General features: G+C 40.5%; 1 protein-coding gene across 3 annotated transcripts in view; it reads left to right on the top strand.

The window, feature by feature from the left end:
• Nucleotides 1-24,126, top strand: part of PCGF3 (polycomb group ring finger 3) — a 55,333-nt gene that overhangs the window by 6,001 nt on the left and 25,206 nt on the right. For 2 of the 3 annotated variants that reach the window (XM_062019337.1, XM_062019336.1), the window contains exon 2: nucleotides 20,050-20,092. The exons of the other annotated variant lie outside the window; for it this stretch is intronic. The gene's annotated coding sequence lies outside the window, so the exon portion shown is untranslated. The remainder of the gene's footprint in view (nucleotides 1-20,049; nucleotides 20,093-24,126) is intronic. 3 annotated transcript variants of the gene reach the window in all.

Below are 24,126 nucleotides of genomic sequence, written 5' to 3'. Positions count from 1 at the left end.
ATAAAATAGTCTATTTGAAATACTGTGGTAATAACTTATCAAAAGTTTCAATCTAACTGTTACTGAGCAGTAACTGTTTAATAGAAAGTGCTTTTTAATAACATTTATCTTTACTTGTGGCATACTTGGTGGCACCAGAATAAATAGTTTATTTGCATACTAATTTGTTAATCTTGTACTTCTATTTCTTGACTGGCTTGAATGAGATAGAAATCTCAAGGTCGGTTCATCCTGTAGTTCCAGAAAAGACTTGTTTTTATAATCATAAAATGCTTCATTTATGCTTCTAATTTGAACTATCAACCACAAGAAAACTAGTCTAGATTTGTACAGATTTATGTCTGAGGTAGTGTAAATGGCACCAGACCAGATAGAAGGGCTTCTGGGTAGCTAGTCGAGCTAATTTTCTCCAGTTCATTTTCTTGCATGTCATATTCTTTTGAGATTTTACAGAATTTACCAAAAGCAGTCTGTGTATATTGTGCCATGTGGTATTAAGTGAATCTTGGCACAGAAGTTTCCATTTTATTAATATCTTCAAAATATGTAGGTGTTAGTTGGAGTAATTTTCAACAACATTCATCAACTTCTCAGATGCTACCACCAGAAACTGTTTATCAGGAATATGTTTGTTTTAATCTATAATAGTTTTTCAAATTATGTAAGGTTATTGTGCCAAGATGATAATAGCTCATAGAGTGTGTGATTATGATTTTGTAGGTGAAAATGGCTTAAATTTGAACAAAGTGTTAAAAGATACAGAGAGGATAATGCCTTTTTCCATAGTCTTTTTAGGACAAAAAGGTGTTTTTCCCTTGCCTTTTTTCTTTTTTACTGAAATTAATAATGCAATGAGACACAAATAAGTATAGGCCTAAATGTAGATGCAAGCCATTCTGTGATCAAGGATGTAAATAGATTATCGTCTTCAAATGAAGTACTTTTTGCTACTTCTCTTTGGGAAAAGAAAGTAGGTTCTGTCCCCATGTTTCAGTTCCTCCCTCAGTTGCTCCACCAGATGTGTCAAATGACTTGCCTAGTGGAATGTTTTTACTTCCAAAGCCACTGCTCTGTCAGGGCATTTATTCTTCAATCACTGAATTGAATATCTTGAGGTGATTGGGAAGTGTCATGGAGGAGACTAAGAGGAGACTGTGGGGGCAATCTCATTAATATTTACAAATATCTAAATGGTGGATGTCAGGAGGTTGGGACATCACTTTTTTTCTGTTGTATCTAGTGACAGGACGTGAGGTAATGGGATGAATGGGTTCCATTTAAACATAAGGAGAAACTATTTTACTGTGAAGGTGAGGGAGCCCTGGCACAGGCTGCTCGGAGAGGGTGTGGAGTCACCTTCTCCAGAGGTTTTCAAAACCCACTTGGACTCATTGCTGTGTGACCTGATCTAAGTGTGTGAGAAACAAAACAGGCTTTCTCGCGAAAGACTCAGGTCAGACTCTGCAGTGAAGCACTTTTATTAAGCGTTCTTGCAAGAGCGAGTGTCCTAGCTAGTAGGCACACCTGACAGGTACAACATTTGGCTTTTTATTCCCTATCCCGGCCACAAGGTCCCTCCCTTGTTTCCCCATTGATTAGGTACTCCAAGATTTACAGCTTCTCGAGGTGCCTAAAATCCTCTCAGGGGATGTCTGGTTCTTGTGTCTTATCACCCATTCCCCCACAGTCCTGAGATTTAAACCTCTAGTTAACATTACAAACAAACAGATAACAGTCTTATGGTCAGTCCACTGATTTACATTACACAGAGGCAGATAACAGTCATGGTCAGTCCACTGATCTACATTACACAGAGGCAGACAGCAGTCAAAATTCCTTGTCCTAACTTCTTTCTAATTCTGCAAAAGCAACATAAATATTTCTCACAAGTGGACCTGCTTTAGCGTGTAACTAGATGATCTCTAAAGGTCCCTTCCAACTCCTACTGCTGCCCGTTCCCGAAGGAAAACACAAAACAACCGAGGTCGTTTTATGCGGTGCTTTATTGAGGGCCCTAGGGACCTGAGGACTAGTGTCCAAAGTCAGAGCCCCCATTAACAAAAAATTTCACAGAGTTTATATACTTTCCAAAAATGATTACTTCATCAGGTCCACGTGCTGTTTACCAGTTTTCCTAAACTTTATGATTATGTTGTGCTCTTTCATGCAGTTACTTGAGACTATGCTTGTCTAAATCCACAGTCATAAATTCTATAGATAACAAACAAGTAATCATTCGAGATAATGATTTCTTTGAGAAAAACAAGATTCAGCGTTCAGCATGCTTCACTAATCTCTTTGCTTGTTTAAGCAAGCCTACACAAGCTCAGCATGCCCCACTAGTTCCCTAAACTGCTAGGTTACATCAACATTCCCACACTGCTCACTAGGCCTCGATACAGACCTTAGCCTAACTACTTCTAACTTTCCATATACAATAATGCTAACACTACCGTTGTGTAAGTCTGTGATTCCAGATTCCTCTTTTGCAGCCTCCATTCTTAGGCCTGGTGCTACTGTAAGATACATTTACTGGAGGAGTGAAGACAAAGAAAAAATGAGTTTGTTTTTTTTTCCCCCCCCTCAGATTCTTAGCCAGTTATTTCTTCCCATGGTAAGCTTTTTTTTTCAAGTTAGTCATCCATTATCACCATCTGCAGACATTGACAATTTTATGATGCAAGTGGAAAAAAAAATTATTCTCTCATCCAGCGCTAATCCAAAACCGAAGAAATAAACTTTCTTTTTCATTCTGAAATTACTCTTTGAAATGCTTATATTGCATAAAGACATACGCACATGGTACATCCCGAGAAACAAAGTCTTTAACTGTCCTTTCTATGCTTGTCAACCAAACTTCTAATAATACATGTTTCTTGTAAGCTACTTTATTGTGTTCTAAAACACAGAGAGAGACAGTGCCAGTTAAGATGTCATCCATTTAAACAACTATTAACTTAGAAATGTTAATAAAATTGGCTGCTGCTGCTGGCTGCTGCTGGCTGCTGCTGGCTGCTGCTGGCTGCTGCTGGCTGCTGCTGGCTGCTGCTGGCTGCTGCTGGCTGCTGCTGGCTGCTGCTGGCTGCTGCTGGCGAATTGCAGAGAGGAGACCAAATCCAAGCCTATAAATACTGGTAGCAGCCTGCAGTAGTAGACAGTTACTTCCATTTTTACTGTACACCTCATGCATCCATCTGGTGTTTGAAATTTGTTATAGGAAGTAAAAAGGATCTATTAAAGTGATTTTACTTGAAAAACTTCCTGAGGGGAAATTAAGGTGTACCAGGTTTTATGATACATAGCAAAGGCAAGATTTATTCATTCATTTATTTATTTTTTCCTTGCAAGGACTGCCAGACCTTGTTTAGGCTGAAGCTTTTCAGAGAATATTTTCTTCCTACAGTTTTTTAATAGCTTTTATCAACGTACAGCTGAAGAGTTTTGTTGTTAGAGGCCATGTCTTTGAGTGATAATTATTAATTCAGTGATAATTTTACAGGTTCAGTGATGCTTTTAATGATGGATACTTTTTGATATAAAATAAGTAAACAATTGATATAACTAGCTTTAGCTCATAGTTGGCTTGCTACTGCTTTCTTGGTAAATGGCTGCTTTCTGATCTGCTGTGGATTAGACAGGTTCTGCAATACATCTTAGTATCATTATGTCCATGTGAAATGCCTTGAATGCCTGGCTCCTCACAGCATAAAAACCGTATTGTGGTTATTTGTCTGTTTTCCTACATAGTTTTCCACATAGATGTCTTTAAGAAAAAATGGTCTACTGAACCATTCTTTTACCGATTTTATTTTTTTAAGTCTATTACTTTGTTTCATCTTGCCTTCAATATTATCTTAGCTTTTTCCAACTTGAAGGAAACAATCTCCTTTGCTGCCTTTTTTTTTCCCAGCTTCTTTATTTTCACCTACAGTCTTCCCTTTCAACAAAGTGCTGAATGCTGCACTTCAGCTACAACGCCAGGCAGTGTGACAGGATTTGGGCAGAATGGCTGGAAAGCTGTTCTGCAGAAAAGGACTTTGGGGTATTAATTGACCACTGGCTAAATATGAGCCAGCAGCATGCTCAGGTGGCCAAGAAGGCCAATGGCATAGTGGTCTGTATCAGAAATAGTGTGACCAGCAGGACCAAGGAGGTGATTGTCCCATTGCACTTGTCACTGGTGAGGCCAGACCTTGAAAACTGTGTCTAGTTCTGGGCCCCACACTACAAGAAAGACATTGAGACGCTGAAGTGTGTCCAGAGATGGGCAACCAGGATGGTGAAGGATCTGGAGAACAGGTCTTATGAGGAGCAGCTGAGGGAACTGAGGATGTTTAAGTCTCTCTGCAACGACCTTTGGGGTTGGGCTAGATGATCTCTGAAGGTCACTTCCAACCCTTACCATTCTGTGACCTGAAAAGAAGTTGTAGCAAGGTGGGAGTTGATCTCTTTCCCCAGTAATGAAGGATAGGACAAGAGGAAACGGGCTCCAGGTGAGGTTTAGATTAGACGTTAGGAAGAACGTTTTCACCGAGAGGGTTGTTAGTCATTGGAATGGGCTGCCCAGGGAGGTGGTAGAGTCAACCATCCCTGGAGACATTGAAAATGTGCATAATGAGGTGCTGAGGGACATGGTTTAGTGGTGGGCTTGGGAGTGTTATGTTAGTCATTGGACTTGATCTTAAGAGGTCCTTTCCGACCAAAATGATTCTGTAATTCTGTGATAAATATTGCAGGTTTCTCCAGGAAAGCACCTGAAAAGCTAAAATTGTCTACTTCAGGTATTGCCTTTTACTGTCATAAGTGTACTGTACTAAAGATTAATTTGGTTTTAAAAATACTTACATTTCTTACATTTCACTTACACTAAAGATTCTAGTCAGCAGTGAGGTGGAAATGACCGTTTAGTGAGTGTAATCTCACTGAAAACTTGAAACTTGTGGCTTTAGTTTGTTCTGCCTAGGATGAAAATATTTCAGTAGTTTACTTGACAGGATCCAAGGTATTTAGTGAAGAAAATTGCAAGTCCTCAAAACAAAAGTCAGATATTACTGTCGTGTCTCCAAATATTAGGATTGGTGTGTTCCTGCTTGTTAAAAATAATCAAGTCTTTTCCAAGTAAAATGCTGTTGAATTTTATAAGATTGACTTAACTTGTCCAGTCAGTTTTATGAGAAATAAAACTAAGAAGTAAAATGATAAGTGAAAGTGTACTGATGTAGTTTTTTATCACCTGATAGTCTTCTGTACTTTGCAGTTTTTCGGCAAATATGGGATTTAGCTTAGCTTAGTTTTGGACTGAATCAGCTCTTTGAATTGGTTAAGTGTGTGCTCAGACTGTGTTTGTTTCAAGAAAAAGGGCAGATGTACATAGAAGAATGAGAGCTGCAGAATAGAAATACAGTAGGCTGGAACTGATTTTTCTTCAGCAGTTGTCTTGAGTTCTTGATTAAATTAGTGGAGCTCAGGATTCAGGTGTACTAGACTTCACAACATGGTTCTTGTTACCCTTAGATTCTTGACTTGACGCTGACCTGCACAGTGTTGAAAATCCAAAAATTGATGAGGATTTGTCAAGAAGACCGGCTCTACTCTGCAGTGCTATTTGGTGTTACTCAGACTTTGTATTAAATGGGGTCAGTGCAGGTGATCTGAATACCTCTCTCCTATTGTACTTGAGGTCTTAAAACAAAGGTGAGCAATTGCAACAGGTGTTTCCTATAAAACTTTGAAAATTATCCCTGTGAAAACAGATACTGTTTCATTTGCAGTAACAGTTATAAGAAAATTGCTGTATGCCTTGCATAATAAAGCCAGAGTTCTCTGCTATTTATACTCATTGTGCTTTGTATCATCTAAACATAAAGTACTTGCAGAATACTATCTACTGTAAAATTAGTGGTGGTGTCTAAATTTGATACAATGCTTAAAATCTGTGCCATTTTTATTTTTAAAATCAGTTGGATTTATACTAGTGAAGACTCAAAGCTGTTTCAAGTTCACAATGTCTAGCAGTGCATACTCTTTTATAGTGAACAAAGTGAAATGTTCTTAAAGATTATGAGGGGATATTGGTTGAATACTTGAAAAGTAGTACCAATAAATTAGTGAATTTTTTTTGATTATTAGTCCAGCACTTTGTGGGTATGTTAATAAAGAATTACAAGCTTATGGAATAAACTTAAAAGGTTATGAGTAATTGTTTCTCCTGGCAGTGATTGGCTTTATTCCGACTGTTAATGTGTAGATTTATTATTGAAAGGATTTCTATGTGTCCTGTTAAAAAAAAAAAAGGAAACTTCTAATAGCTCATTCTACTATGTTGTTAACAAGGAGAAAGCTTGCAGTCTTTGAAAGTAAAGCATACAAGCATCTAGTGCTTTTGCTCCATTTTAACTCTTGCAAGTCCCAGCTCAGATGGTCCTGATTTTATATCACATTCTTGTGTTCTTTTCTCAGTGTTCTTGCTTTAACAATTGTGTTTCTTTTGAAAGCAAAGTAAGAGGGAAAATGTTTTCAAAACTAAAGTTCCGAGACTTGAAGGTAAGGATTGAAGCAGTGAAATACTGGAAGACTTAGAGAAATGAACAATTTGGGTAGAAAGAAAAAAAGTTGTTAAGCTCTATTCATTAAAATCCTGTTGTATAACATCAAATAAACAATGCTAACTATTAGCTTTATTTTCATATTTGCAGTCAATTAAAAGTCTAGGATCATGTCTAGGGTAAGAAAGCTGCAGCAGCAGCAGTTTAAATGAGACAAGATAACTGTATTATATAATTTCTGTCTGAAAGAGCTACATGTTAGAGCAGTAGGAGCAATGTGAGCAGAATGCATCTTAAAGCAATCCTGGGGTTTCTAGAACAGAAGAAGAAAGATTTTGCAAGACTACTTTTCATTTGAGTAGTATGATTCATGAGTAGCTAACATCATTTGAGTTTCTGTATGTACATTTGAATCCAGAATATCTACTAACCTTTTGCAAGGTATGGGACAATTCTAGCAACATTTGCTCATTGTCCATTGTAGCAGCGTAGAGACAATTATTGGGTAGATCAGGGAAGTTGGAAGCTTAGATCACTCAAATTTTTAAGCGAAGGCATAGGTATATAATTTTTCAGATACTCTCAAATCTTAAAGTTTTGTTTTAATTGATAAACCATAAAGTACTGTAATCTGGGCATAAACTACAGGGGATGTTAAAAAGGAACATGGTTGCTGGTAAAACATGCATTCAGTTGTAGCACCTTCCTACTTACCTGGTAGCTTCTGACTTATCACTACAGATCTCTGTTTTGACAGCTACTGGGCTGCCACTGTGCCTGGACCAATCGATGGAGTCAAGTGACTGAAAATCTGAATGTTTTAAAGGCCTTTTACAAACTACTAAAAAGGATTGTCTTTGGTTCCTATATGAAGATTCTTTATTTTCTCTTTTTCAAAATAAACAATATTTGCATGAGAATATCTGAAATAACAATTCTCTCAGAGAGCTGTAGCCATTTCAGATAAAATGTATAAAATTTATAGTACTCTGATTACTGTACATTTACTCACTAGGGATACATCTTTTCCTTGTTTTTGTTAATAACTAGTTGTTTTATGGATTTGTAGAATCAAATAGATCTCTTTATGTAACTGGATATTTTCGTTGTGCATGAGGATTTTTCAACAACAGAAGTACAATGTATGTAAGGGGGAGGAGGAAGAGTAAGATCACTGAAACTTAAAGTATTTTAGAAGTTGATGGCCTAGGTCCATAAGGCTTCTTGCTTCTCTAAGTCCTTCTAGTATGGAGTCATAAAGCAACCAGTGCAAATGTACACTGCCAGTTCAAATGACAACTAAAAGTCACATGATGACTCTTCTGTTTTGTACAGGAGGTAGTAAGGAAGCTTAGATTCTCTTTTAGCTGTGATTAAGTCTCAAAGTCTCTACTGCATGGCTGTTGAACATTGGAAAAAGTAATGTGCCTCTTTGAACAGCTTGTAGTTTCAGTCTTCTAAGTTCTCAACAAAGAATAAATTGGAACATACTCTTCCAGTGTGTAACAAATGTGTATAGCATTTTGTCAACTCTTAATCTAGGATAGTCCTCCAGTTAAGAGTAGTCTTTTCTTGAAAAGCCTCCTGCTTCTAACAGTGATTTTGGTTTCTAGTAATGAACCAAATTTTATTTAGAGAAGGTTGTAGTGGTATTTATTAATGAAATGAAAGATACTTCTAAGATAATGCTGTAATATTTATGGTATTTTTAAAGACTAAAGAACTTTAACACTTTAAGACCTTTTCCCATTTTTATCAGTACTTGTAATGCATATCGTTTCAGAGGCTGTGGGGCCAAGCTAATGGCTTGCTGCTGCGAACAGTTTAATTTTCACTGTGCGGTGCATCATCTGGCCTTGAGTGTTCTCAAGTTCTCCTTTAACCTTTCTGTGCATAAGCGAATGTATCAGTCCACCAGAAGACTATCCACAGTTTTATGAGTCATTCCCAAAGCACCGCTAAGCCTTGAAACAGCACTACTTGTATAGAAGATGCTGCTTTAGTGAGATTCTATTAAGAGCTGCTTTGAACAATATAGTGATGAAATTCTGAAGTTCTGCTAATCAAGACAGCCGGACGTCAGATAAGAAAAAAGTTTTCGGCTTCAGAATGGCAAGAAATGTTTTTTTTTTTTCTTTCAAGAAAGTTTACTTATGATGTAGTCTATAAAACATTTTCTAAACCAAAGTACAATCAACTAAACTGTAATTGTGGGGCTTTATATTATAGGTGAAAGAACTTTATGCATGTTACAGGTAATCCACAATACCACAGACAAAATCCATCTGATTAAAGAAGATACCTCAAAATAAAAATTTGAGACTATTAAACCACCTTTTCTGATTGCATTATATTACAGATAGGAGAATTTTTTTGTAAGTCATGTAATATTAAACAAAACATCTGCGTTGAGACAGTGTATTTTTTTCATTTTCTCTTAGTTGTTCTCTGCTTATGCTGCAGCTACCTATGCTCTACCAGAATGAAATGGCTTACGTCACTGTAATACAATTTTAGGGTATTAATAGAGTAATTAAATGCCTACTGTTACTCACTATTTGCATACTGCAACTCTCAAAACCGGTGAAAGAAACTGTGAAAATAGTTTCTGTGGAGTTTGAGACACTTTCTGAGAAATACAAACCAGTAGAGATTTGCACGTGATAGTCAAGTGAGTTTTAAAAATTCTGCCATCACTATGAAGGTGAGTACAAAAGTTATGAAAGATACTTACTAGTCCCATGATTCTTTTTATTTAGTACCTTTTTTATTTCCCTGGTAACCTGTCAGCGTGTGTGCAAGGAGGTCATGAAATTCTTCATCATAAAATTTCATCCTAACTTCAAATGGGCTGAATGTTATTGTAATAACTGGCATTGTAGTTAAGTACATCTCTGAATTCAGTGATGTTGAATAGAAGCAGAGCAACCAAAACCAGTGCAATACACCAAGTTTTAAAAGTGTTTTACTGTTTCCAAAACCTTTTTGTCTTGTTCTCTCCCTTCTCTCTGCTTTTCTGCTGCTGGCTTCTACTCTGTCCCTTACATTGCTTGACTTGGAGGTTAAAAGGGAAGAGTAATTGGGAAGACTGAGGTCAAAGATGAGAGGATCTTATTTCCCTTAGCAGCTGATGCTGCAGGAACAGTGGAATTTAAAATTTTGATGCGGTTGCAGTAGGACCACCTCATGCTCTCAGTCTGTAAGTCTCCAGAGACACAGTTGCTCATTGCAGATCTTTTGCTAAGATGAAGAATGTTGGTACTGGTTCAAAAGTTTGACTTTATGACCCCAGTGGTTGGAGTCTGGCTTTAATGCCAGTTCAGTATCACATCTCTGAAGTTTCACTGGCTAGCAAGTGAAATTCACTTGCTTCCTAGTGACAGATGTAAGAAAAATTGCTTGACTTACATTAAGTGATAGAAATTCACAATACTAAAATATCCCATTATTTTTGTGGTAGTATGTTTGCTGCCATTTTAAATGTCCATTCAATAAATCTAGCAAAGTTTTTTGGTTTTTTTTTTTGTCTTTCTGAGATTTACAGGCTAACTTTGTGTTATTGATAATATAAGACCAATACAGTTTAGGAACTCTTGACTGTGGTATGCTGCTTTTGAGATAGATACTTTATTTGAGGGAAAAAAAAATCTTAATACACTTAAAGAATAGAAATTTATTTATAGTAGCTCTTAAATTACTCTGAGAATTGGATTAATCTTGTGTTTTGTATATTTTTGGCTAGTTACACAAATGTGATTTTTGTAATTTTTCTTTCTCTAGTATATGTGGTTTTGGCAATGGTCAGCCTTTTTTTTTTTTTTAAAAGAAAAACATTAGATTCAGTCCAATGACTTTTTAGTATTGATTTTAAGGTAGAACATTGTTGAAACCTGTAAGCTCAAGGTAGATAACCAGGGTTCCAAAGGAGTCAGTTGTTCAACCTCTTCATCAGTGACCTGGATGAGTGGACAGAGTGTACCCTTAGTAAATTTGCTGATGATAAACTGGGAGGACTCGCTGTTTCCCGAGAAGGCTGTGCTGCCTTTCAGTGAGATTTTGACTGTCTTGAGAGTTGGGCAGAGAGGAACCTCATGAGGTTCAACAAACGCAAGCGCAGAGTCCTGCACCTTGGGATGGAGAACCCCATGCCCCAGTACAGGTTGGGAGTGATATGTTGGAGAGCAGCTCTGTGGAGAGAGATCTGGAGTCCTGGTTGAAAACAAACCAAACATGAGCCAGCAGTGTGCATCTTGTGGCCAAGAACACCAATGGCATCCTGGGATGCATCAAGAAGAGTGTAGCCAGCAGGTTGAGAGAAGGTCACTTCCCCCTCTACTCTGCCCTGGTGAGGCCTTATCTGCAGCACTATGTCCAGTTTTGGGCTCTCCAGTTCAAGAGGGACAGGGAATTTCTTTCTAGGGAGAGTCCAGTGCAGGGCTTCCAAGATGATCAAGGAACTGTAACATCTTTCTTATGAGGAAAGACTGCAGGACCTGGGACTGTTCAGCCTAGAGGAGACTCAGGGGGTACCTCATTAATATTTAGGTGTATTTGAAAGGTGTATGTCAAGAGGATAGGACAACACTTTATTCTGTAGTGTCCAGTAATAGTACTAGGGGTAATGGACAAAAGCTGGAACACAAGAAGTTCCACTTGAAAAACTTCTTCACTATGAGGGTGATGGAGCCCTGGCACAGGCTGCCCGGGGAGGGTATGGAGTGTCCTTCTCTGGAAGTTTTTAAAACCTGCCTGGATATGTTTCTGTGAGACCTGATGTAGGTGGTTCTACTTAAGCAGGGGACTAGATAATCTTTAGATGTCTCTTCCAATCCCTACCAATCCCCTATGATGTTCCTGTGATAACTGTAACTGCACTTAAGGTCGCTCTTTAAATTAATACTCTGAAAGAAAAACCGAAAGTCTATTAAAAATTCTCATACCATGTATTCTTTTAAGTTCCTGTTGCTACTTGAAAAGCCTCCTATTGATGAATTCTGAGATGTGATCTCTTCCATAATTACATTTGCCAGTGTGTCATGGGTGGATTGAATACATGTTTGTATTTTGCTTGGCTGTAAGAAGAGCTAAGGCAATGGAATGAATGAAAGAGAAAGGAAATGGGGAATAACACACTGGATCTGGCATTTGTGTGATGATAGCTGGGAAGCAGTCAGATAACTAGGCCAGGTTGCATTTAATATGTATATATATTTTTCTTTAAAAATCTTCTATTCTCTTGCTTTTTACTCTTATTGCTCCTCTTCCTAAACAGAACCTTCTAAAATACTAGCTTTGATTTAGTACTGATGCTTTATCCATATGCATATTCATATAAGGCAGTTTTCAATCATTGTTGCTTGAAGTCTAGAAAATTTTATTCTTGCATTTCTTTCTATTGTATTTGCATTCACCTTTGTATCTGAAAGCAGCTAATGCCGGAGTTTGTGTGCAGCTTGATAGAAGTCCGACCATTAACCTAACACTGCCAAATCCATCAGTAAACTATATCCCTCAGAACCTGATCTATGTGTCTTTTGAATATATCCAGGGATGGTACTCCACCTGGGCTACTTGTTCCAGTGTTTAACACACCTCTTAGTGAAAATGTTCTTCCTAATATCCACTTGAAACCTCACCTGGTGCAACTTAACCCATTTCTTGTCCTGTTATTACTTGAGAGAAGAGACTGACCCACACCTCAATACAGCCTCCTTTCAAATAGTTATAGAAAGTGATCATTTCTCCCATCAGCCTCCTCCAGACTAAGCAACCTCAGTTCCCTCAGCTGTTCCTTATTTCTCCAGACCCTGCACCAGCTTTGTTGCCCATCTCAGACACACTCCCAACACCTCCATGTCCTTCTTGTAGTGAGGGGCCCAGAACTGAACATGGTATTGGAGGTACAGCGATGAATTGAGTGACTGAGAAGATGCATGATGGGAAAGGGCCCGGAGGTGTTGGTCAGTGGCTATCTGAATATGACCCAGCAGTGCACTCCATTGGCCAAGAGAGCAAACAGTATCCTGGCTTGTAATGTGACCAGCAGGACCAGGGCAGTGATTGTCCCCCTGTACTCAGCACTGGTGAGGCCACACCTTGAATACTATGTTTAGTGTTGGGTTGCTCACTACAAGGAAGATGTTGCGGTGCTAGAGCATTTCCAAAGATGGGCAACAAAGCTGGTGAAGGATCTGGAGAAGTCTTATGAGAAGTGGCTGAGGGAAGTGGAGTGTAGCCTGGAGAAAAAGAGGCTAAGAGGAGACCTTACCGCTCTCTACAGCTACCTGAAAGGAGGTTGTGATGAGGTCAGTGTTGATCTCTTTTCTGAAGTAACAAGTGGCAGGATCAGAGGAAATGGCCTCAAGTTCTGCCAGAGGAGGTTTAGATTGGATATTATGAAAAAATTATTCAGTAGAGGGTTGTCAGACATTTGAACAGGCTGCCCAGGGAAGTAGTGGAGTCACCATCCCTGGTAGTATTTCAAAAAACTATAGATTTGTTGCTTAGGGACATAGTTTAGTGGTAGACTTGGCAGTGCTAGGTTAACTGTTGGACTGAATGATCTTAGAAGCCCTTTCCAATCTAAATGATTCTGTGATTCTACAGTCTTTAGTGAAATGAACTGAAACTTGTGTTTTTAAATAGCAATTATGAAGGAACCGAGATGGGTTGTAATTGGCTGGAAGCTCAAATAATGAAGAATGTTTCAAGAGTCAGGCTGTTAATCAACACTCAGTTGTGGCAGGCTGGCAAGTCTCTAAAAGAAACATTGGGCTAGCGGCATATCTAAATGCACCTGTGGTGTGTAATTGATTAGGTGGTTAACTCCATTTTCCTAGTGGTAAAGGCAGCTAGTATTTTAGATATGGTAGTAAATTAAGGATCGTTTATTCTAAATATAATATTTTAAGATAAGATGAACTTGGAGAGACTATATTCTTCCTACTTGTTTCCAATACACAGAGTAAAAGATACCATGGCTGAGTTAGTCTTTGGAGGTTCACTGTATGCTTATGTAGATTTGTGTTCCTGTTTAGCAAGGAGCAGCTTTTGGCTTAGTAACAGGGGGAGCGGGTTGCAGTGAAGACCCGGTAAAGAGTTTGCGGACCCTCCCCCGGCTCCTGGGTTCACACCCACCTCCGGCCCGGCTGGGCCAATCTGGCGCCTCTGCGATCACTATTTAGGGGACGGGAATTTGGAATGCGGGTCAGGAGGTGTAAGAGGGATACAAGATGGAGGCGACAACGCGGACCCTTCAGCCAGAGGAGGAAGGAAGGAGGAGCAGTAGACCGGAGACCCTTCTGCAAGCCGTGGCGAGAATGCAAGCTGTGCCCCTGAAACCTGTGGAGATCCGTGGCAGGACTGAGAGCCACCAGCAGCTCCATGTGAGTGAGCCCAGACGGGCGAGGGACTGTGTGGGGAGACGGCCATGGCCCAGGCCGTGTTGGAGAGCCTGCACGCTGCAGAGCAGCCCCACACGAGAGGCAGAGAGGAGCTGCAGCCTTTGGAATGGGTGCACGTCGGAGCAGCCCGTGCAGGGCTGCCATGCATGTGAGTTACCCCACGGACTCGCAGGGAGGACTGGTGTGGAGTTCACCCGTCCTGAGGAGGGACAGATGGCAGAAGCTATTGGGAGCAGACTGACTGAGACCTCCACTGCCTGCCCCCCCGAACCGTTCGGGGGGGGCAAGGTAAAAACCCCGGGATCAGGGCTCTGAGCCCGGGAAGAGGGGAGGTGTGGCGGGAAGGTGTTCTTAAAAAGGCTGGTTGGACTCTTCATTGACGTATTCCTCTGTGTTGTTTCGTTTTGGTTATGTTTTGGGTTTTTGTGGGTATGTTTTAGTTGATGTTGCATTAAATTATTTTCTGTTTTCTTCCCCAAACCGAGTGGCCTGGTCTGTTTTGTCCTGAACCTTAAGTGGCAATTAAGCCCTCCCTGCCCTTGAGCAATTCTCAGCCTCTTCGGTACTTGAGGCTAATCGTGGTCTTTGTTCCCTGATGGGCCTAAACCACGACAATTTGGTAGCTATTATGTATTTGGAAGAGAAGTAGTCTTTAATCTAGCTTTAAAAAGATTAAATATATATGTATATATCTGTCTCTATGATAACTTCCAGGCTTGATAACCATTGCATTTTTTAAGTAGGATAAACTATATATTAAAGGGACTTCACAAAATGTTTATTTAGCACAATTTCTGGTGGATTTCATTAAGGTATCATCTGCACTATCTCCAACCTGAGCACTGTAAATTTACTTTACTTGGTTATGCATGTGTTTATCTTCTGATCTGCAGCTGAAGTATGTACCTAACTAAGCAATTTAAACCTCTTTTGGCATTCACATGCTGTGAGACACTAAAGAGGGGTAACTATTTCAAAGCATGCAGTGGATTGCCCTATTTTGATACATGTGATACAGAGAAAATAATAGTTGCTTATTGGCCACTTGAGAAATAGCTTGGAAGAAGAACAATTCTTGGTGAGAATACATGCTGTGTTCTATATGCTCTGTTTAGTTCCTTTTTGTAGGGATGAAGAACAGTTTATGTTTACTTTGCTTACAGTGATAGAACCATAGAATTATTTGAGTTGGAAGGGATCTTCAAAGATGATCTAGTCCAAACCCATTTCTTTTGCTGCATCAGGTTGATCTGCTTACAGATTTCCTAAGTCCTTTATCTCAAGGACCCTTAAAACAATTCCCCTGTTTGAGACCTCTAAAGGGCAGCCTGTGCCACTGCTCTGTCACCATCACAGTGGAATAGTTTATTCTTATATTTAAGTGGAACATTTTGTGATCCAGCTTCATCCCATTACCCCTTGTCCCGTTGCTAGCTACAGTGGAAAAAAAGGATGTCCCAACCTTCTGACACCCAGCCTTTACATATTTATAAATGTTAATAAGATCTCCTCTCAGTCTCCTCCAGACTAAACAGCCTCAGTTTACACAGCCTTTCCTCACGTGAAAGATGTTCCAGTCTGCTAATCATCTTGGTGGCCCTGCACTGGACTCTCTCCAGCAGTTCTCTGTCCATCTTGAGCTGAGGAGACCAGAACTCGACACAGTACTCCAGATGAGGCCTCAGCAGAGAAGAGTAGAGAGGGAGAAGAACTTCCTTGACTTGCTGGCCACACTCTTCTTGATGCGTTCCAGGATGCCATTGGTCTTCTTGGCCACAAGGGCACATTGCTGGCTCATATTTAGCTTATTATCAATCAGGAATCCCAGGTCTTTCACTGCACAGCTGCTCTCCAGCATATCAATCTCCAGCCTGTACTGGTGCATGGGTTTGTTCCTTCCCAGATGCAGGACTCTGCACTTGTTGAACCTCGTCAGCTTCCTCTCTGCCCAAGTCTCAGGCCGGTCAAGATTCCACTGAATGGCAGCACAGCCTTCTGGGGAATCAGCCAGTCCTCCCAGTTTGGTGTCAGCAGCCAACTTGCTGAGGGTACACTCTGTCCCCTCATCCAGGTCGTTGATGAAGATATTGAACAAGACTGGCCCCAGAACCCATCCCTATGGAACTCCACTGGCCACAGGCCTCCAACTTGATTCTGTGCCATTGATCACCACCCTCTGGGCTCTGTCATTCAGCCAGCTCTCGATCCACCTCACTGTGCACTCATCCAAGCCACACTGCTTGAGCTTTCTGATGAGGATGTTATGGGAGACAGTGTCAAAAGCCTTGCTGAAATCAAGGTAGATGACATGTGCTGCTCTCCCTCATCTAGCCAGCCAGTTATGCCCTTGTAGAAGGCTATCAGGTTGGTCAAACAGGATTTCCCCTTGGTGAAGCCATATTGACTCCCCCTGATAACCATGTTTTTCTTCTTATGTTCAGTGATAACATTCAGGAGGTCTTCAAGATCCGCCTGGATATGTTCCTATGTGACCTGATCTAGGTTTATCTGCTTCTGCAAGGTGGTTGGACTACATGATCTCTAAAGGTCCCTTCCAACCCTACCATTCTATGATTCTGTGATTCTTTGTGTATATGGCTCTTCCTATCTATAAATAGTTCCTCCTCAGAGTTTATCTTGAAGTCTTCCCTGCTTGAATAGAGGACAGTTTGAAGGCAATCATGTTGTAACACTTCCTCCTTTCTTGCTACAGGGTCTAGAAACATTGTAGGTTGTCGTGGTTTGGCCCAGCTAGCACAGCAGCACCAAGGCAGTCTCTCACTCGGTGCCCCCATTCACTCCCACCCTCGTTAGGATGGCAGAGGCCCCAGTGAAATGGGAATAAAATGATAAGCAAGGTTGTTGTAGATTGAGACAAGGGCAGGGAGGGCTCGCTGCCAATTATGGTTTTGGGCAAAACAGACTCCAGTACTTGACTTAGAGAGGAAAGTAGGAAAGTTTATTCTACACAAAACAGAATGGAATAAAAGCAAAAAGGGAGTAGGATGATGAGAAAATTACAACCAGCACTTTTTCTTCCCAGGCCCAGCTCACTGCTTGTGATATCTCTACCTCCTCCCCTCTCAATGGCTCAGGGGGGCAGGGAATGGCGGATGTGGTCAGTCTCTCACAGATGGGCTCTGCTGCTTCTTTCTTCTCAGATGAGGATGACTCCTGGCATTCTTCCCCTGCTCCAGCACAGGGTTCCTCCCCCAGGACAGAGTCCTTAATGAACTTCTCTGGTGCAGGTTGTTCCCAGCCGCTGCAGCTTCTGTCGATACAGGGTCCCTCACGTGGGACACAGTCCTTAGTAAATATCTCTGGCGTGGATTCCTTGCCATGGTTGCAGTTTCTGCAGTTACAGGATCCCTCTCTCAGGACAAGGCCTCTTCGGGGCGTACGTTTAATGAGCTGCTTTGTTGTGGGTTCCTCCCCACAGTTACAACTGTGGATATTGGGTCCCTTCCTCAGGACACAGCCTGCTCCAGCCATAGTTTTAAAGAAGAGAATCGCTGCCCTTGGCTCAGGGTCTGTAGTGAAGTGATTAGGTCCCTCCCACAGTACACGGCCTCCTCTGCCGTAGTCACTGTCCCTGGCTCAGGGCCTTTAATTAATGAATTGCTGCCCCTGGTCCGGGGACAGCTTTAGCAACATGAGTCTTTGACCCTGATACAGGGTCGTTATCAAAATGAGTCTCCACTCCGTGCACCACTACCAGGCAGAAGAAAAAGAAGGGACAGAAAAAGGAAGAAACAGGAAGGAGGAAGAAGCCTCTTCTGCCAGCTTCTTCTTAAAGTGATCATGGAAATATCGAATTGGCTCAGCCCCAGAAGTGAGTCTGGCTCAGAGGTGGGGAGAGTTGCAAATAACTTCTTACAGGAGCCATCTTTACAGCCCCTTCCCCCTTACCAGAGGAGGCTGTCATGTCAAACCATGACACAGAGTTAACAGCAGTAATTGTCTTCAGTTGCACTTCTTTTTGCTCTCGGAGCACCACTTGGTATTTTAGCATTTGCTTGGAGTTAACCAGTGACACTCCTTTTGCTCCAATATGGAAATCGCCAATTCTTCAATTAAGAATTTCTTCATTGTGAGGGTGACAGAGCACCGGAACAGGCTGCCCAGATGGATTATTTAGTTTCCTTCTCTGGAGACATTGAAAGTCCACCTGAATGAGTTCCTGTGTGACCTACTCTAGGTGGTCCTGCAGGGGGATTGGACTAGATGATCTTTTGAGTTCTATTCCAGGCCTTGTGATTTTGTGATGTGAGGCATGTAGACAGTTAATTCCCATAGTTAACTTCTGGACTTCTTGGATTAGTGTCAGCCTCAGCCCTTAAACACTCTGGCCATCCTGTGTTAATATTATTGGCTGTTTAGGGAAATATTCTACAGTTCTTCTCCAGGATTTCAGGCTCTGAGTTAACACTCCCAGAGCTTGATTGAGTCTCTCAGGTCAAAGGATTTAGTTAAATCAGCGAAGTCCAAGGCTGAGGCAGTCATGAAAACCTTCCTAAGGGTTTGAAAGGCAGATCTCCATTCAGGAGTTCAATGCAGTACTTCCTTTGATTCGTTCACAATTAGGAATCCAGAGACAACACCACCCAGCCATTCCTAGGAAGGCATGTAGGACCCACGTGGATTGTAGTTCAGATGTTTGGCAGATTGCTTCCATTTGCTCTGTTCCCAAAATTGATTGACGTTCTACCAGAAATTTATACCAAGAGCAGTCATAGCAGGTGAACAGTCCTCTGAAGAAAATCTGGTTTGCAATATTAGTACTCACTTCAGAATCAGCAGAGAAGTCCACTTGCCTGGTCTGCAAACACAGTCTGGGTGTAAAAATCTAATTAATTTTCTTGTCTTCAGCTTTTATAGCGTATTTTCCTGTTACCAGAATATGGTGGTGATTTAGGACTAACTTGATAGTTGACTTTCCTCCCAAGTTCAAAGCCTCTTTCTTCTTGTTGCTGAACCTTGTCGTCGGGCAATAGTAGCGATGGAAATGCAGGACAACTCCTTTTGAAAGACTTACTCAGAAGTTTATGTTGTGATATGCTCTTGGAATGGTAACAAGTGTCTGACTCCATTTCTTCAGATGTAGTTTCGTTGACTCCTGTTTTCCACATTTTGCTGCAGAAATAGATCTTGCTTCTTTTTTGGTTACAAATGCTTTGTGCAGTTTATTTTTTCTGTATGAGGGTCTTTCCTTCCTTGGTAAGGACTGTTTTTTGTGTGTTTCAACAAAAAGGCATCTTGTGCAGCTCAGTGTTGCTTTCAATTAATAGTAGCTTTTTTTTCTCTGGATGCAAAGACATTCATGGTGGAATTGCAAGATATTTTTATTTGCATTGTATTGAAGTTCTCAGTGCTATCATTAATATCTTCTTGTATCATTGTATTTGTAATTCCTTTAACAAGATAACAGTAGAATCAGTAGCTACAGGCTATGCCTGTGATTTTTTTGGAGCAGGAAAATGGAAGTGATAGTAGTCTACCTGTCTGTGTAACATCAGATTATTTCTTGTGTGAGTCAATTAAATAAAAGAAATTGCTTAACAGATTATCTGTTAAGATAATCTGTTTATGTGAGATTATCTTCTAGGTAAAGGTGATGCAAAGAAAATACTAATTATTTCTGGAAATACTACTTATTTCCTTGAAAGTGTTTTTTTAAACTTAAGATACAAAGTGTAGATTAATTGCAAATATAACTTGAAAAAGGAGAATAATACGTGTCTGTGGATCTTCAGTCTTTTCTTACAGGCTGATCACTGTGCAGTCCATAGGCTGTGGTTCAAAGTCTCTGCTTGCTTATTTGATTATTTTCCCTGTCATTTGTGAAGGTAATGAGTTTCATTCCATTTCACCATCAGATGGTGACAGGACTACTTGGATTTTTGAGTAATTTTCCTTCTGTACACATATCCTTTTTTAGGAGACTGTGTTTGATTTTTCTTTTTTTCATCAGGATCTGGCAGTCCCCACTGTACCTTAAATTAATTTACTTAGATAATTTGAGGTGAATTTAGTGAGCTAAATATTTCAATTTTGAAGAATATTTGGGTGTTAACTTTCAGACTATTTTTCTGTCTTTTCAGGTCTCTGGATGGCAGACTCTGAAAAGAAATGCTGTTTTAAGAGGTATGCCTCATGTAGGCCAGAACATTCTGGACAAGTGTACACAAATTATAAAACCATACTTCTAAGAGATACTTCTACTGATCCTCTCTGTAAACTTGCATGAGTAATGGTTTAAAATGCTGAAGTATCTCCGAAAGGTGAAAGCTCATATAGAGGCATTCAGGCTTGTCCTACTGGTGACACAATTTTAGTAGAGAGATCTGTAATATACTGCATACCTTTTTGCTTAATCATCTTAATAGGACACTGTCTTAGTAGATGAAGCATAACATGAACAAAACCAGTTGGCTGGCTGACATGTGCATATGCCTTGCCAAATACTCCTAACTCTGTGTGCATGGGGTTATTGGTTTGCTTGGGGTTTTTTGGTTGTTTGTTTTGTTTTTTGTTGGTTTTTTTAAATTGGGAATATAATGCATCTGCCTTTGTAGTTGTCTACACTCACTTGCTTCTGATGTGATGTAAATTCCACCAGACAGTGAGAGACAGACACCATGCAAGAGGATGGTTTAAAATACCTTTTTTTGGAACCAGTATGAAGAAATCCTAATTTTTGTGCAAGTGAGAATTTTTACTTATGTGCTGGATGTTTGAAATATTTTGTGTGTTTATTTGGGATTGCAGTGTTACAGCATTTAAGGAGATTGCCTCTTCTCTGTCCACCGTTAGTATGTTGTTTCTGAATAATTCATTGCTTTACAGCTGTTAGGAGAGCAGTCTCTTTGAAATTGCAGTGCATAGCTCTTTGCATCCATTTCAAGATTTATGTCAGATTTTAGGAAAGTATGTTTTGTCTTTCTAAGAGAAAGATTGATCTAACACAGGGCTCTCATTTTAATTTTTAGAGAACGGACTTCTTAATTATATAATTTTTTTAGGCACTTGAGAAGATTTCTTATTTCTCCAAAGCAGTACAGTAATGATTTGTTTTTTTCTGACTCAAAAATAATTTCCAGTGTGAAGTACCAACATCTTGGGTTAAAACTGTTACCTCAGCTACTGAGTGAGATTCTGGTGTTGCTGGGGTTTATTTTACGATGTTTACAATGGTCCTAAAGAAAATGATGCTAAGAATAAGGGAAGATATTACTGTGATTTTCAACACACTTGTCGACAGAAATCAAGAATAGGATGCCGCACTATTCTTGGAGGCATTGCACACCCCTTGCAACACAGGATGTTCCTATGAGACAGTAGGAGCACTTTTTGCTAGTGAAGTGTATCAGACCCTATAACAGGTTGTCTAGAGAGGTTGTGGGTTGAAGTTGCTGTAAGCCTGTTCCTGGTGCTTAGGCGTGCAAGGTTGGATCAGAGCAGTTTGAATCTATGTAACCTCCTGAGAGGCCACTTTTTTTTTTTTTTTTTTTTTTTTTTGCATTTTACATGTCCTGTAAAATCAGGTGAGGCTCAGGTTGTTGAATTTTGTTTTTGTTTAAAAAGAAGCATCTGTACCTCAGAAGTGTTTCCGATTATAAAATGGAGTAGTTAGTGTAACATTTTCCTGTTCCAGCAACATGGTTTTGAGGGAGAAGGATTGTGCTTTGGCTCTAATGTTCACTTCTTGACTAGGTAAAGAACGTGAAACTTTTTTTCTATGTCACTGTTCAGTCAGTGGACTGAGAATCTCAGAAAGTTATTTGCAGTTCTTCCATTTTATTTGAGATTGTTTACTGTAGTAGTTTACTATTTAAGCAGGTAACTCTGTATAGAAGAATTAATGAACTACTATGTACTACAGATTTTCCTTTGTTGGCTTTGGCTTTCAAAAAGTTTAAGTATGATATTTTTATTGTCTGCTAACTAACATAGAGGTTTGATATAAGCCTAAAATTTGTAGTGTTCAACGGTGAAAAAAGGGTCTATTACTCTTAGAAAACGACATTGTAAATGTTCAGATGCTGGTCTGTCCTCTGAAGTTGCTTGCATTTATACGAGATGATAACTTTATTTTAGACTTCTGCATCTGAACTTGGCTGTGATCCTGTGAAAGGTTCAGAAACTCTTGAGCCTGTATCTTGACTGATAGGTCACATTACATGTTAGGGCACATTAAAGCAGTCTCAGTTTATTGTAGAGATTCACTTTTCATACTAACTTCTGCACAGTCTATAAACTCTTGTCTATGAGTTAATGAAGTCTCAATTTGGAGATTTCTTGTGTTTTCTTTTTTGAAAGTGTATGCAAGAAGGTATCAGCCTAGGTGGCATTTCGGAAAAATAAACTTATTGTCCCCACCTATTATTACACGAGGCTGACATATGTGACTTCTACCTTAACCTGATTTTGCCAGATTTCTTTTTAAAGCAAGCAATTTCAGATGCTGAGCTCAAGCTAACTTTATTAAGTTGATATCTGTGTGATTGTGACTGGATAACAGTTGCTTGAGGTATGCAATCAGCAGCTTTGGAGCAGTTAAAAGAGAAAGAAATTTAGCATGTCTCCCATGTGGATAGGCAAAAGCAGTGTAGCAGTAAGTTCATAGGGGCATAGGATAATTGAGGTTTGAAAAAACATCAGGAGATCATGTAGGATCATGGAGGCCAGGCAAGGTGCCTGAGGTCTGGAGAAAGGCCAGTGTTACTCCAGTCTTCAAAAAGGGCAAGAAGGATGACCCAGGAAACTGCAGGCCGATCAGCCTCACCTCCATCCCTGGAAAGGTGATGGAACATCCTGAGTGTTATCACTAAACATATAAAGAAAAAGATGGTATCAGGGGGAGTCAACATGGCTTCACCAAGGGGAAATCCTGTTTGACCAACCTGATAGCCTTCTACAAGGGCATAACTGGCTGGCTAGATATGGGAGAGCAGCACATGTCATCTACCTTGATTTCAGCAAGGCTTTTGACACTGTCTCCCATAACATCCTCATCAGAAAGCTCAAGCAGTGTGGCTTGGATGAGTGCACAGTGAGGTGGATTGAGAGCTGGCTGAATGACAGAGCCCAGAGGGTGGTGATCAATGGCACAGAATCAAGTTGAAGGCCTGTGGCCAGTGGAGTTCTATAGGGATGGGTTCTAGGGCCAGTCTTGTTCAACATCTTCATCAACGACCTGGATGAGGGGACAGAGTGTACCCTCAGCAAGTTGGCTGCTGACACCAAACTGGGAGGACTGGCTGATTCCCCAGAAGGCTGTGCTGCCATTCAGTGGAATCTTGACCGGCCTGAGACTTGGGCAGAGAGGAAGCTGACGAGGTTCAACAAGTGCAGAGTCCTGCATCTGGGAAGGAACAACCGCCTGCACCAGTACAGGCTGGGGATTGACCTGCTGGAGAGCAGCTCTACAGAGAGAGAGCTGGGATTCCTGATTGATAATAAGCTAAATATGAGCCAGCAATGTGCCTTTGTGGCCAAGAAGACCAATGGCATCCTGAGATGCATCAAGAAGAGTGTGGCCAGTAGGTCAGGGGAGGTTCTTCTCCCCCTCTGCTCTGCCCTCATGAGGCCTCATCTGGAGTCCTGTGTCCAGTTCTGGACTCCCCAGCTCAACACAGAACTTCTGGAGAGAACCTATTGCAGGGCCACCAAGATCAGGGAACTGGAACATTTTCCTTATGAGGAAAGACTGTGGGAACTGGAGCTGTTTAGAGAAGAGGAGACTGAGGAGGAATCTCATTAATATTTACAAATATCTAAGTAGGGGGTGTGAGGATGTTGAGGCATCATTTTTTTCTAATGTATCTACTGACAGAACAAGGAGTAATGGATAAAAACTATTTTACTGTGAGGGTGATGGAGCACTGCACAGGCTGCCCAGGGAGGTGGTGGAGGTCTTCAAAACCCACCTGGATATGTTCTTGTGTGACCTGATCTAGGTGGACCTGCTTTGGCGGGAGGGAGTTAGACTAGATGATCTCTAAAGATCCCTTCCAACCCCTACTTTCTATGACTCAATGATTCTATGAATGAGGGAAGTTTAACCAAATGGAAATTGTAATGCAAGTCTGACCAGCATGAAGGGAAGAAGATATTAAACATTGCCCTCAACAAGTTGGCTGCTCATACCAAACTGGGAGGACTGGCTGATTCCCCAG

The sequence above is a fragment of the Colius striatus genome, chromosome Z (genome assembly GCF_028858725.1).
Source record: "Colius striatus isolate bColStr4 chromosome Z, bColStr4.1.hap1, whole genome shotgun sequence".
NCBI lineage: Eukaryota > Metazoa > Chordata > Aves > Coliiformes > Coliidae > Colius > Colius striatus.
Note: the sequence above shows the minus strand (reverse complement) of the source record. Positions and strands in the feature narration are given on the sequence as shown.